General features: G+C 41.2%; 1 long non-coding RNA gene across 2 annotated transcripts in view; it reads right to left on the reverse strand.

The window, feature by feature from the left end:
- LOC146834659 (uncharacterized) overlaps nt 1-14,525 on the reverse strand; it is a 92,022-nt gene that overhangs the window by 13,665 nt on the left and 63,832 nt on the right. Inside the window, exons 2-3 of one of the 2 annotated variants that reach the window (XR_014960321.1) lie at nt 11,186-11,368; nt 5,163-5,266 (exon numbers count right to left, since the gene is read on the reverse strand). This is a non-coding gene — a long non-coding RNA (uncharacterized LOC146834659). Of the gene's footprint in view, nt 1-5,162; nt 5,267-11,185; nt 11,369-14,525 lie in introns of those variants that run through there. The other variant, XR_014960320.1, reaches the window with a different exon arrangement.

The raw sequence follows: 14,525 nt of genomic DNA on the forward strand, positions 1-14,525 counted from the left end.
GGAGATCCTGATGATGTTAGGAACCCCCTCTGAGACCATAGCTGTCCAAAGTCATGAACCACACCGAATCCGTACTGGCTATCGGTGTAGATGGTGACTTGGATTTGATGAGCAACCAGGCATGCACGTGCCAAGGCAATGATCTCAGCCACTTATGCGGATTATATTCCCTGTAAACAAGCAGCTTCCACAACTCCAGAAATGGTACATTCAGCAAACACTGCTCTCAGATGACCCACATTGTCTCTTAAGCATGAACCATCTACAAAGAAGATTTCATGAGGCAGAGGTTCATCGACAATGTCAGGTCTCGGTTTTTTGCAAAGTTCAGTCCCATCGAGACAGTCCCGGTCCTCACAATCTTCACCATCAACAATTGGAAGAGGCCTCAAAGTACCAGGATTCAATACAAAACATCTTGTCAGAGTCACATTCTCTGAGGCAAGTATGACTTGCTCATAGCGTGTGAGTCTGATATTTGTCAAATGCTGTGTCTTAGTTCTCATCATTGGAAGCTCAACTGAGTGTGGAACATAAACAGTAAGAGGATGACCCATCATAATACTTTCACACCTTTCAATACTGACACCAGTTGTAGCAACGGATTAGAGACATCTGGGCAACGCTGAAGCTACCGGATCTAAGGTAGCTGAGATATAGGCAACTGGTCTACGGACACCTCCATGAGTCTGTGTGAGTATTGAGAGCGCGCAACCTTCCTGCTCACAGCAAAACAGTGAGAAGGATTTGCTGTAATCAGCCATTCCCAGAGCCGGAGCGCGACACAAGCTTTCTCTCAGCTCCAGAAAGGCAACCAAGCAATCAATATTCCATAGTACCGGATCCCTCACATCCTTGTGTGTCAATCTCTGCAGAGGTTTCGACTTCAGAGAAAAGTTGGGAATCCAACGACAACAGTACCCAACTATTCCCAAAAACATCCTGACTTCCTTTTGTGTGGCAGGCGCAGTCATGTTCATGATCACCTCAATACGGTCCGGTGACACCTTCCTCAATGCGATGACCGAATACTGGACCTCACTCAAACAGTACTGTAGCTTGCTCAGGAACACCTTGTTTCCATTTTCTGCCAAGTGATTTAACAAGGCAACTGAATCAATTCTGCACGAGTCTTCTGTCTCAGACGTAATCAAAAGGTCATCAATGTACTACACAAGGACAGAATTCTGTAGCAGTACCAGACTCTCAAGATTCTTTTTCAAGGTCTGATTAAAGATTGATGGACTCTCTGTATACCCTTGTGGGATACAACACCATGTTAACACACAATTCTCCAGACGGAAAGTATATAAAAATTGTCTTTTCTCGTGTAAGGGTATTGAAAAGAATGCTTGGCACAAGTCAATAACAGAAAACCATTCAGCTTCTCATGGGAACTGAAATAAGATCACTGATGGATTCTGTACCACAGGACAACATGGAACTACAAATGCGTTGACCTTTCACAGGTCTTGCACAATCCTGAACTTCCCACTCGGTTTATGCAGTCCCATTATAGGGGAATTGCATAGGCTCCCTATTATCTCTTTCAGTATTCCCTGTTCAATCATGGATTCAATTACGGGCTTGATTCCTGCCACCGTTTCCGGTGTCAGATTGTTCTTGGGAACTCACCGTTTGGCTTGATCTGAATCTTAACCGGCTCAACCCCGTTGATCAAGCCTATCTCTTCCCCCGTGAAATCCCATACATCCAGAGAAACTGAGTCTCTCAGATCGATCAGTAATTCCTTAACTGTCAATACGGGATACATCTCTAGGCATAGATTCTGACTCGCCAGTTTAAATCTGACGTCATTATCATTAGTCTGCAACTTCACTCCCTTGGGCGTGCAATAGATAGTACAATTCAATTTACACAAGAGATCCCGACCCAACAAACAGACTGGACTTGAATCGCACACCACAAATTGGTGTCGATCGTGGAAAGTTCCTATTCTCATAGGTATCTCATCCGTCAGCAGATTGGTCATTTTCTTATTCGCAACTCCTACAACTTGGATCAGTTGTCCTGAGAGGGGTAGGTTTGGAACTACTGCAGATCTTACAGTAGAACGGGTAGCACCAGTATCAATCAGAAAGGTGATGGGATGACTGTCAACTTCTGCCTCCACGTACGGACCTCTCTGGTCTTCCTCCAAGACTGCTCCAAGGGTACAGTCTTCCTCCTCCCTCAGGCACCGTCATTGTAACAGGTCTGAATTGAGTTCATCGAATGTCTCAATGAATGGCATCTGCTGGTACATCTGATTTCCTCGAGGGATTCTCGGAGGTTGGAGAACTTGCACTTGGGGACTTAAACCCCCCTCAATGTACAGATCTGGGCCTTGCCACTGTATTCACAGTCTCAGGTGCCTGTATCACTTCCTCATCTTGAATCAGATTAGCTGGATTTGACCTACACTCGCACTTTCAGTGTCTGATCTTGTGACAATAATGACATGCAGTGGTTTTCTTTAGAGTACCAAAGAGAACCCCGGATTTGGGGTCTACGGGTCTCCCTCTTCCCTGACCTGATGCATTCTGAGCTCCTCCATGATTGTTTCCCTGCCTTCGCCCTAGCGTTCCTCCTTTCGACTGTGGTTGGTCCACCCTCTCCGCATTCCTCATCTGGATTAACATCAGCTTATCCTTGAGCTTCCTATGCTTTGAGTCTACTTCATCACTGCAATTGCATATCGCAGAATCTCATCCACAGATTTGTTCTGCCAACAGATCAAATGCTGTTGGATCATAAAGCTAATCTCTGGCCTTAGTCCTAAAACAAATTTGGAAACAAACTGCCCCATGTCCTTTGAATCTAGAGTTTCCAATCCACTGTACTGCTAAAAGGCTTGCAAGAGCCTTTCATAATAACTGAATCCTTGGGCCCTTGGGTAGTTCTATCTATCTTAACCTAATCAATATCTTGTGGCGAAATCTTTGATTGTAACCATGTTATTACCTGCTCAAACTTTTTCATAACTAAAGGACCATGCGTTATGGGGTCTTGTTCAGGTTCTGAAGTTGACCATTCAACAGCAAATTTACAAGCAGACCATAAATCACTGGGTACTATGATGTCAAACAAAGTATTCAAATCAATCCACAATACTTTTGAAATCTTGATAAAGCGATCAACTTGTTTGTACCACTCAACAGGCTTCTCCCTCAGCCGAGGGAAATCATTCGTAAAAGCTGCCAAATCGCCCCTGCTCCAAGGCACACGCACGTACCCTCCACTTGGTACCTCTCGCAACGGGTAAGCCTTTACTCCTGCTGTCCCTCCTCCTGAAGGTGGTGTATCTCCTATGCCCTTTTTGACACTCTTTTTCTTGGACCACCTTTCCTCCCACTTGTCAAGCATGCTCCATGCACATATCCCTACAATTAATTCTCGAATGTGGATCTTCAATTCTATGACTCTTTTCTCTTCCAATTCTTGATCACTGTAATTTAGCCTATGTCCTCCCTGTAACATTTTATTTTCGTTTTAGAAAATCCACATCATACATCTGCGCTAATTCTGGCAACTTCTCATGAGATTTTCTTGCCTTTCGTGTCACATTCTTTGCCACAAACAACAGCTCATCTTGTTTGCAAAGTTGCATCTTTTCCAGAGGCAAATTTCCACTAATCATCTCATCTGCTCTGCCTTTAACCTCACTACGTCTAGCACCTTGGTCCTTATAGCAGCTTTAATCGTTCCCTGACTCGATGTATTACTCAGCTCTCCACTTCCACTGCTCTGATTTCCGCAGTGGGTCCCTTCAGCCATATTCTGTGGGACTATTATTAACAGTCTGCAACCTGAGCAGAAAGCACAAAAGTAGAAGCACAAATAAAGTCCAAGTATCAATCTTCAGTATTATCTTCTGGCTTTATTCCAAGCTTTTAGGGTATACATCCATGTTTCAATCTTTGTGACACTTGTTTTCCAAGCCACAAACCATGCCAACACATGTTTCGTCTATACGGCTGTAAGCCATAGACTTCATCAGGGCTAGAACAAGATCAGAGCAACTAGGTTACATTTTTTATATAAAACCCAATATCTTGCCTAGGCAGTGTAATGTAACCTTAACCCATAACATCTTCGAGAATGGTGGGTATACACAAAAGGTCTCATGAGTCAGACCATTGAAGGGGCAACTTACTAAATCAGTGTGACTCATTATAGAGAAAGGAAAAAAAGATAAATAATAAGCCAAAGAAACTCACCACTAATGTGCATACGTGCTCTTAATAATTGACATTAAAAAAGGTTAATTGACATTAAAAAAGGTAAGTTAATATAAGCAGAGTTAATCAGAGTCCAACATTACCACACCACAATGTGCTCATAACAGATATTTCATACACACAAAGAAAACTCATCATAATCTCCATACTCAAAGAAAAAAATAGAGTCACAAGTATCCAGAATTATCCTGGGTGAGCAAAAGAGTAAACTCTTCAGACCTAAAGCAAATAATGGAAGAATATATCCATAGTAGCAAAAAAAATTTGTATAAGGAACTAGTTAAAACTGAGTTTATATAAAAATCGTAAAGCATCAAATCCTAACGTCAGGGTTGATTGACAGGCATAAGTGTAAGCAGCAATATAGCCATTTATTATTATGCAGACAAACTCATTGTAACAAAACGGCACATGGTATTAAAGCCACAAGCTGAGCTTGGTCAGAAAAGGCAGGAAGCGCAAAGCCATTCATATAGGTCATAATATTATTGAATAGCAAGGACCGCATATATCTCTAAACATGACTAATATTCGTAAAAATCTGCGATATCCCAAAATAATTCACTAAACTATTAATAGTCAGACAGTACCTTAAAATTTAAATGCACTCCAAAATTGTCAATCCAAGTATACGTATTTGTCGTTAGCAGAGACGTAGCTTCAAAGGAGGTCACAATAGACCATATGTCCTAACAATGAGCTAACAAACGGGATCCAGTGTTAGCACCACATAATCATAAGCTGCTAGTATAAAAAGTAATACTATGCATAATTGCTAAAAAAACATAGAGCCCTTAATAATATCACTTATACAAGTTTTATCTACTCACATTAATCACTTAATAAATATCATACAAGCCAAATCCAACCCTTAATAAATATCATGTAAGCCAAATCCAAACCATAGATATAGCTCATTACCTAAGTCCGGTATTACGAAACGGGAAAGTATTCCTTGTGTCCTCCGCGGCGTATTGCACCAGCGCCATCTTGAAGTTCCTATTTATATCCAAGCGATGTAGAAACTGAGGAGGGTCAAAGGGAGTTGTCTACGTCAGATGCATGTCCTCTTCCACAGCTAAATAAACGTGAGCCATCTTAGATGTACAGAGTAATCACTAAATATCCTTACCTGTATCAAAAACGCCAGTAGTTGCAAAAAGGGATCGTGAAAAGTAAACAACAACGCAACCTGCCACTAATTCGTAAATTTCCAATAATATTATAGAGCGAAAAAGTTAAATTACAAAAATAGAGAACATAAACGTATATCAATCCAACAAGGAATTCCGACTACAGTGACGGGAGAGAAAACTCTAAGGGACCCAGTTCGATTATCCTGACAAGGAAGCACATCTAAGAGCATGGCTGTAACCATTCAGACAGTACAATATGTGGAACTGATGAGTACATCACTATGGCATTCACTTCAGTGAAATCGCTTAATATCCAAACAAAGAGCCCATCGTCTACATTGAAGATTAGTACACAAGTAAAATAAAGGAAGAGAACATTATAGAAGAATGTTATTAATTATGCAGGGGTAAAGTGAGAGGCAGGGGTAACGTAATTCTTAAGTCAAGGCCACCAAGTCAATGGGATGCAGGACTAAGGCTTACAAAATTTTGAGGCACACATGATAGTTGTACCAAAAAGGTAAAAAACCTCTCCTATTTACATAAGTTTGGTAATAACAGTAAGAAAGCGTATAACAGCATTGCAGGAATTATTTCAAAACAGTTCAAAGACCCCACGCTAGACGCCATACCTTTCATGCTGACATATGTGCGTCAGTTAGTTAATGGATGGATGGAAAGTAGTGACACCAGCAGAATCAAATTCCTAAGAAATATTGCAATTCATTTTTGATATTGATTCTCAGTTCCACTGCATGAAGTCTAAGAATCCAACATGCTTCAGCCTGACAAACTTTCAATTCATGATTCCCTCCTCTGGAGTCAATAGGTACAGTTTCTAGCCCATGGAATTTGAATGACAATTGTTGTTTACGTTGTTCCACACATTCTTAACGCATGGTGCACAATGGGATATGTCTCATCCAGATTTTTAAGCGCTCTAAAATGTTCAGAGATACGTTCTTTTAGGCACCTAATTGTGCTCCATACATACATTTTTGAACATTTACATACCATAACATATACCACAAATTTTGTGGAGCAATCTATATGTTGATTTATGTTGCACTTTCTTGAACCATTATATTGAAAGTCAAGGCAAATTTGCACAAACTACAATTCCTGCACTTATATGACCGCAAATTACATTTATGTAGCCACGTGTGACCCCGTATGTTCATCTTGGATTAACTAGGGCTAACCATATTGCTGATAGTTTTCCCTTTGCGATTTGCAAGGCTAGGATGTTTTGTCATGTGTCTCTGTAATTGTAGGTCTGTTGTCAGTAAGTGCCAGTGACGTTTCAAAATATAAAAAACTTTATGTGACGATGGATGATAGTTAGTTATCATTCTCACTGGTGCTAGTTCCTCAGTAGCTTTAGAAGTCCGGGGCTTAAGGGTCTCGTTCCTAGCTAGTGTATGTACTCTTCTCTTAGCTTTATTGATGACCTGTTTGTCATACCCCCTAGCTATAAACCTCCGTTCTAAATCAGTGATACAGTCATGGAATTCCGAGTCTTACTACAATTCCTACGAGCCCTATAAAATTCTCCATATGGTATAGAGTTAATTTGTGTTTTGGGATGGGCACTAGCTTCATGCAGTAAAGAATTACAAGCCGTGTACTTCCTAAACTTTCTGCAGTTACTACTGTCATTTTCAACAAACAGCTCCACATCAAGAAATACAAATTTTTCAGGACTATGTGCCATTGTTAATTTCATATTGTACATATTGTTGTTCAAATATCCCAAAAAAGTTTTGCAGGTCAGTAACGCTGCCGGTCCAAATTAAAAGGCATTCGTCAATGTATCTGTCAAAATACAAAATGTAGTCGTGCCAGGCTGCCCTCGAAGGGTCCCAGATATGCGCTGCCTCGAACCACCCCATAAAGAGGCAGGCAAAAGACGGCACAAATCTAGAACCCATCACGGTCCCGCACGTTTGCTGGTACCACCAAACAGAAATACATTGTGCTCCAGTATCATTTGTGACAGTTATTATCATTTCTGAGTGCTTCAAAAGTTCCACAGGCCTTTTGTAAAGAAAATGGTGAAGTGCTGACAACCCTTGTGGATGTAAAATATTGGTGTAGAGACACCACGTCTAGTGTAACCAATATCATAGATCTATCCCATACTATATCCGTAACATGTTTGGTGTCTCTAATTGTAGAGGGCAAGTTAATCACATAAGGTTGTAAATATGTGTCAACAAATTCAAAAATTCTCTCTGTCGGACCACCTATTCCAGACACAATTGGCCTCCCTGGTGGAGCAGTGGCATTCTTGTGAATCTTGGGTAGTGAATACAGACAAGGGTATCTAGGCCTATCTATTAACAAATATCTGTATTCATCATCGTTAAGCAGGCCATTTGTATTCCATTTCCTTAGCTGGTCATTAATCAGTTTAGTAATTCCAAAGACAGGGATACTAGACAGCTTTTTATAGCACAATGTATTATTTAGTTGACTCATAATCTCCTTCTCATATGACTCTTTTTCCATAACCACAATATTGCCACCTTTGTCCCCTTCCCTTATGATAATCTTATCATTGGACATCATTTGTTTAAGCGCGGCACGTTCATTAGGTGTCAAGTTATCAACATGTGGCATTCATTTACGGTGGTTCATGGTTTCTTCAAATTTGTCAAGTTCTTTAATTACAACCTTATGAAATGCATCAATATTATTGCCACTATTCAAATGAGGTACCCATTTAGATTTGGGCTTAAGGCCACTATCTACACTCAGGTCAGTAATACACTCAAGATCTTGCAAGACCTTATGCATCGTAATAAGATCTTATTCATCTTCAGTAATTAAAAGTAGTAAGGTCGTATCTCGAATGTCTTGTATAGATAAATCACCCACAATAACATCAGATGCACGTTGTTTATAAACTGATGTACTAGAGGCAAAAAACTTTTTAAGTTTCAAGTTCCTGACAAACTTGTATAGGTCAATTTTAACATTGGTCATGTCACAATATGTAGTAGGACAAAAGTTCATTCCTTTACTTAAAACAGATATCATGTCATTGGAGAAGATGGTATTTGAGAGATTGAGAATTTGAATCTCCCTTTCTACATTGTCTATTGCTTGGCCCTGCTCCACAAGCGTGTGTTCACTCTTTCTCTTACTTTTGGATTTGCCTCTCCCCCTACTCCCTCTCTTAGTCTTCCTTGCATGTCTTCTCTCTGCCTGTTGTTTTCCTTGTTGCCAATGCGTATGCATTGGACCTCTCGTAAAAAACTATTTCCCATCGCTGCATTCGATGCTCCCTCTACTGCTGTTGGACATTTTGACTCCCAAACGCTCCCGGATCAGATTCTCCTGTCGTTCTTCCCATGGGACCTCTAACTGGGCCTTCCCACATCATCAAATCAGAACGTGAATCTGCTAACAACACTGATCTTACCGCTCTAGGTCCTCTAGAAGAGTCTGCAGTGGCTGGCAATGGAGTAGTAGCCTCAACAGGTCTCAAAAAGGGATCCCCTTTGCTCCCTGCAGTATTTCCTCCAGAACTGGTACCTTCTCCTAATGCTGACTGTATTTGACTACTATTTTCTGCCTGACTTGGTTCGTACACTAGCACTATGGGACCAATGGTGACCGGGACCAATGGCGACCGGCACCGTAAGGGCATCCGGTAACTGTGTAGCAGCGTTAACTCCATTCATTTCTGTACTCCTCGATGCTTGCATCCCTATTCCGTCCATTCCTGTTGAGATCTTTCCCACTACTCTTGCACTAGGACTCGTCTGTGGTTCTCCTATTCCCTCCATAAGCGCTCGCCTTCCCTCCTCTGAACTTGGGTGGCGGGCGCTCTGCTAGCAACCTGTCTAACAAGCTGTCATCGGTGTTACTATCATCCTCTTCCTTCCTCTTCTGAGTGTCTCCTGTTTTCACCAGCAACGGGAATAGTCTCTCCCCTTCAATAGTGTCTACCCTCTACATCTTCAACTGTGCATCCTAACGCGCATCCTGATATGCCTTCATCGCCTTTTTCATCCTTTTTCATCCTTCCTTGACTTTGCTCCCTCTTCTTTGCCTGTACTGCTCGCATCCATGCATCTAATGCCTCAAACTGTGTTGGTCTGAGTGGAGGTTGCAAAGTCATCACTGCCCTTAGCTGATACAGCACCTCTAATCTGAATGAACCATGACATGGGAAAGCCAAATCTCCCTCCTTTTTGGTAGTCTTATACCAATTTTGGAGCCAAAGTATGGTACGAAGTCCCACATTTGTGGCCATGTAATGTGCTGGAGTATCATCAGATGGTGCTTCCTCACCTTCTCGAGTTACCACTCCTCTATCTCCCCTACAAAGATCTCGTAATACCCTAAAGCATTGCATGATTGAATCAAATTCTTTTACCCACAAGATGTTTTCGCTTCTACTTCCTGATGACAATCCACCAATCCCAGCGCGGCTTTACACCAACCGACCTATCGCAGCACAGCATACTTAGACGTCACTTCTTCCTCCTCACACAGCAATTCACCCTCCTTCACAATCTCTTCCTTACGTATTTATGCACTTCATTCATAGAAAAAAGTACCTGTGTCCACCAAACGACCGGACAGTCACATATTCGACTGTCTGTCCACCAAATGACAAGACAGTCTCACAAGTAATTGTCTGTCTCACCACCGGCAACTGTCTGCGAAACGCCCGGACAGTCACCTCAGATCATCTGCCCACGAACGGCCGGACAGTCATAAACGATTTGATAGGATCCAGTCACTTAAACTCATTCACACACAGTGACCCACAACCTGCATCAGCCACTCGAATCGCTGTGGTCCGCCCCGGTGCACTATCTTTTCACACAACTCTATCAAACTCTCTCACACATGTTTCCCTATCACAAGTGGGTTGTCGATAGTGCTCCACGACTGCCACAAACCTTGATCAGACAATTACAACAGTGGTGTCTTATACACCACAAACCTATCCCAGGATCTTTGGCTACTCGTCAAGCCTGACACAAAACCAAAACAAACTACATGGACCGTGCACGTTCGTCCCAAAACCTCAATCACTCGACTCTCATCTCAACTCCGCAAGACATCACACAATCAAATCATCACCGCAATCTAACAAACACATCCCTATTCATACTCACTCCACTGTGAACTGCTGTTCCAGCCACACCGTCACTCTCGGTCGGTCTCTGCTAAACTCTGTCGTCCTCCACTCTCGATCCTCTGGGCTTTCATCCTTTGGGCTCTCTGGGCTCTATGACTAACTTTACTAACGTTCTCCCCTCACTGCAGAGGCAACCTCTTGCTACCAACTGATAGGGCCGGGTTCCTCTCTACAAGTTTAACTCTGGAACCCTTGGTCAATGAATCTTTGCTGCCTGCTGAGAAGTGTAGAGGGGAGAAATAACACATTAAGGGAGAAGAATTTCTGACTCTGAATTCCAAGTTAGTGGGTTTATTACAAAACTAAAAATAACTGGACATACAGACACCTCAAAACGAGGTAGTTAAAGTACATTGGAACTAATAGAAATCCGAATTTGCTGGCTAGACGAAAATGCTGGATCATAAAAAGAATGATAATCTACAGAACCAAAAAGCAGGCAATGATTGCCCCCACATCAAGATCAGGAAAAGATGTCAGCTCGTGACAACTTCCTAAGAAGTGTACTCACGTTGCATGGGTCAAGTAGCCAAAGCTACAGAGCTCGTTCTAAGATGCTCCTTCCCTCTTCATCGATCTCCACACCTCCTCTCATGAATCAACCTCCGGGGCACTGTCAATAAATTCAAAACATAAAAAACGCTCACTGCTTGCATCTCGATCATCTCATCCTGCGAGGCACTCATAGGTGATTTTCCATTTAGTTTCGATTTTCCCAGCTCCTGGCTAGATGACCTTGATTCACAGGCCTCCTTCAGTGAGAAAGAACACTGGCTCCCAAATATCAGCATTCTTGCATAAAAGTATCTTCTCCTCCCTGAGCCCAACTCCTAAAACAAAAGACGTTATTCTAATTAACAAAGACGACTTTCTCCACCTGCAACAGAAACGTGAAAACAGAAAATATCCAACATACACATGAAATTCGTCTCTTTACCCCACTATGAGAGCCGTCAGGCAGAATTCATTTCAGGCCTACAGAAATCGGCCAACATAAGAATGAAGCACATAGGCCTTATGAGAATACATATAAATTAACAGTTTTCCTTAACCTTTTCTAAATCATCATGTTACATAAGCACAATGAATGGCAAATCGTTATCACCAGCCTATACCTTTTATACATTTAAACTAGAGTTGCCACATCCGTGTACAACTCTAATCTGGTGCACATATATCTCTACGCATTATATTATAAATAGGCTTTCCTGTTTTCAGTTTCTATTTTTGACAAATTCTGGTGGGGTTTTTTCAGTGTTTTCAATACCTTAAAAAACAGTGTTTATCAGTGGTTACAAATTTTCACGCCATTAACAAACAACAGAAACAGTGTTATTCCGGTATTTATGGATTTGCTTTTATTATTCCTTGCTTTCTGAACTGCATTGGTATAGACAGTGTGCATTCAGGGTGTATGAGGTTCAAATACATTTTTAAATAGCAAACTTATTGCAGTGCACCATACAATACTTCTTTAGTGAGCCTTTGGTAATGCACACTCGCTCTTTTCTTCCCATGCAAACATTTATTGGAGAAAAGGCCCTCTCAACATTGGCACTTGAAACAGGCAACACCAAAACAGTCAGTACACAATTTGCTAACTCTGGCCACTGACATAGCTTTCCATGCCAATACTGGTGTACCTGAACATTGCGATTCTCTGGGACAGGTTCTGCAAAATATGCATTAAACTGGGGGCATATGCCCTCAGTTATTGAAGAGGTTAAAAATTAAGCAGTTCTTTACAAAGTCCCTAGAGAAAATTCCCATTTACGGAAAGGATCTAGAACTTGTACAGAGTACCTCAGTGAGGCTTCATTGACTTCAAATGCCATGGTTGGTGAAGGGACATTTCTATTCATCATTGCCAGCCATTTCTTATGCACTGTAAAATGAAATTTCGTGAATTTCTCCTCAACATTTCTTTGCTTACTAAGTGGCAAGAATTCTAACATGGAACATATTGCAGTGCCAAAGTCACTAAAAGTGTCGCCTAGCCAACTCACAAGGCGATGTTCCACATCTACACTAATTACGCTGAACACTTGGTAGACATGGGCGTTTTCAGACTCAAGTTTTTTTTAAATTATGTTCACTACAGCATTCATGTTTTCCTGTAAAATTCTAAGAATGCAGTAGAGTGTTTCATATCAGAATAAAAATGCGACCAAAGATCCTCACATTTCTTGACTTTTGGCATCATCATAAGTACAAATTCTGTAAATGGTCGCCACATGGATAATATAGCATTCACGGCCTCTAGGACTGAGAATCACCAGCTAAATGACACATTTCGGATTACTCTTTCATTGATGCCACACAAAGCACAAAATGAGAAATATTCATGTTTTAGTTCCCACACATAATGAAACAGTGCACCAGAATGGACTACAAAGTCAATAACATTTTTTATTAACTCTGAAGATTGTAAAGATGCTTTCAGCATGCCATCTTGCAAATGGCAAGGATCTCTTACAGGGAAGCACTTCCGCCTAGGTATTTATTTTGACAGGTCATCACACCACTTTTTCATATACGTAGCTGTATTACTGCACATACAAACAATATCCTCCAGTCTTTGTTGAACTTGGTAAGACCTTTTAGCAGCAGCATTCCAAGTGACACTGCTTTCCATGTTCGCCAAACGTCTGCGGGTCTCATGTTTTCCCAACTATCCCAGATGCTTGGTGACAGCACATACCTGTCACTACACCTTGCATTGAATGTTTAAAGCCTAGGGTGTTTGGAAATTCACCTACTATCAACAATGACTCGCTAGAAAATAGGGCTGATGTATCAAAGGGTTTCACCCATTCTTTGTCTGTGGGTAAATGTCATTTTACAGATTGGGAAAGATTTGTATGAAACCAGCCCTTTTACCCATCAGTGAAAGAATCACATGTATTTCCTGATTCTCTACAGTTTATAAAATAATTAAATAAGACCTAAAACATGCTTCTAAATCCTGCATCATTAGACCAAAAACCACAAAACTGAAAAAAAAGGAAGAAGAAACAATATTTTAGTGACATCCCTAAACAACAAAACTCAAGCAGAATAATGCTAGCCCAGTCTTTCTTTCTGCTGCCTTATGTAACAAAGTTACATGGTATTCACCCCCTCAGGAAGAAATAAAAATGACTCCTTCACTCACCTTCTCCTTTCCTTGAATAGCATTTAGTTTGTGGTTGTGAAGGTGTTTTTTCAGTGTTTATATGTTAACACTGGTGGGGGCTATTTTCCTTTTAGTGGGGTTTTATCAGTTATTATAGGTTTAAACATAAAACTGGTGTTGCAGGGATTCTGCTCATGCACAGAACTATGCGCAGGAAACCAGGACCTCAGTGAATTGTGGTGTACCAAAAACTCACCTCAGTACCCAGAACCCCTATCCGACCAGCATCAGTGTCCCATTCGTTATCCGTATTTTCTCGGAAGTCCCAATGTATAGACAACCCAGAACAAGCGACTTAGAGTACTCTCAGGAATGGTGGGAATCAGAAATACCTGTTCGCTATTATTCTCATATCAGTCCACAACAAGAGTAATCAGAGACACGGTAAAGTTTAAAAGGTTTATTTTATAAACTACGTGTCCTAAGATGCAGTACTTTGGCTAACATAAGCAGACAAATGATTATAATTAAAACCATCAGCATTGTTACAATACCATAGAAAATGAAGGGAGAAATCATATTACAAATGACAGTGGAATACAGCCACCTTCCCTTCGCTAGTAGGCTAGTATTATTATACTAATAGGAGGTCTCTAGGCTTGAATGGGGAACCCCATACCGTAAAGATCAGCTTAGGTGAATCACATCACAGGATCAGCTTTGCTCTGCACCTGGAAATGTTCTTCTCCAGAATGTGTTTCTAACGCATGCAAACAGTAATATTAAAGGATCTCAACACCCAGGTATTTGCAGCTGTGTGCATATTATGGCTAGAGAGTGGGCCGATCAACCTGAACTCAAAAACATACATT

The sequence above is a fragment of the Triturus cristatus genome, chromosome 4_2 (assembly GCF_964204655.1).
Source record: "Triturus cristatus chromosome 4_2, aTriCri1.1, whole genome shotgun sequence".
Taxonomy (NCBI): Eukaryota; Metazoa; Chordata; class Amphibia; order Caudata; family Salamandridae; genus Triturus; species Triturus cristatus.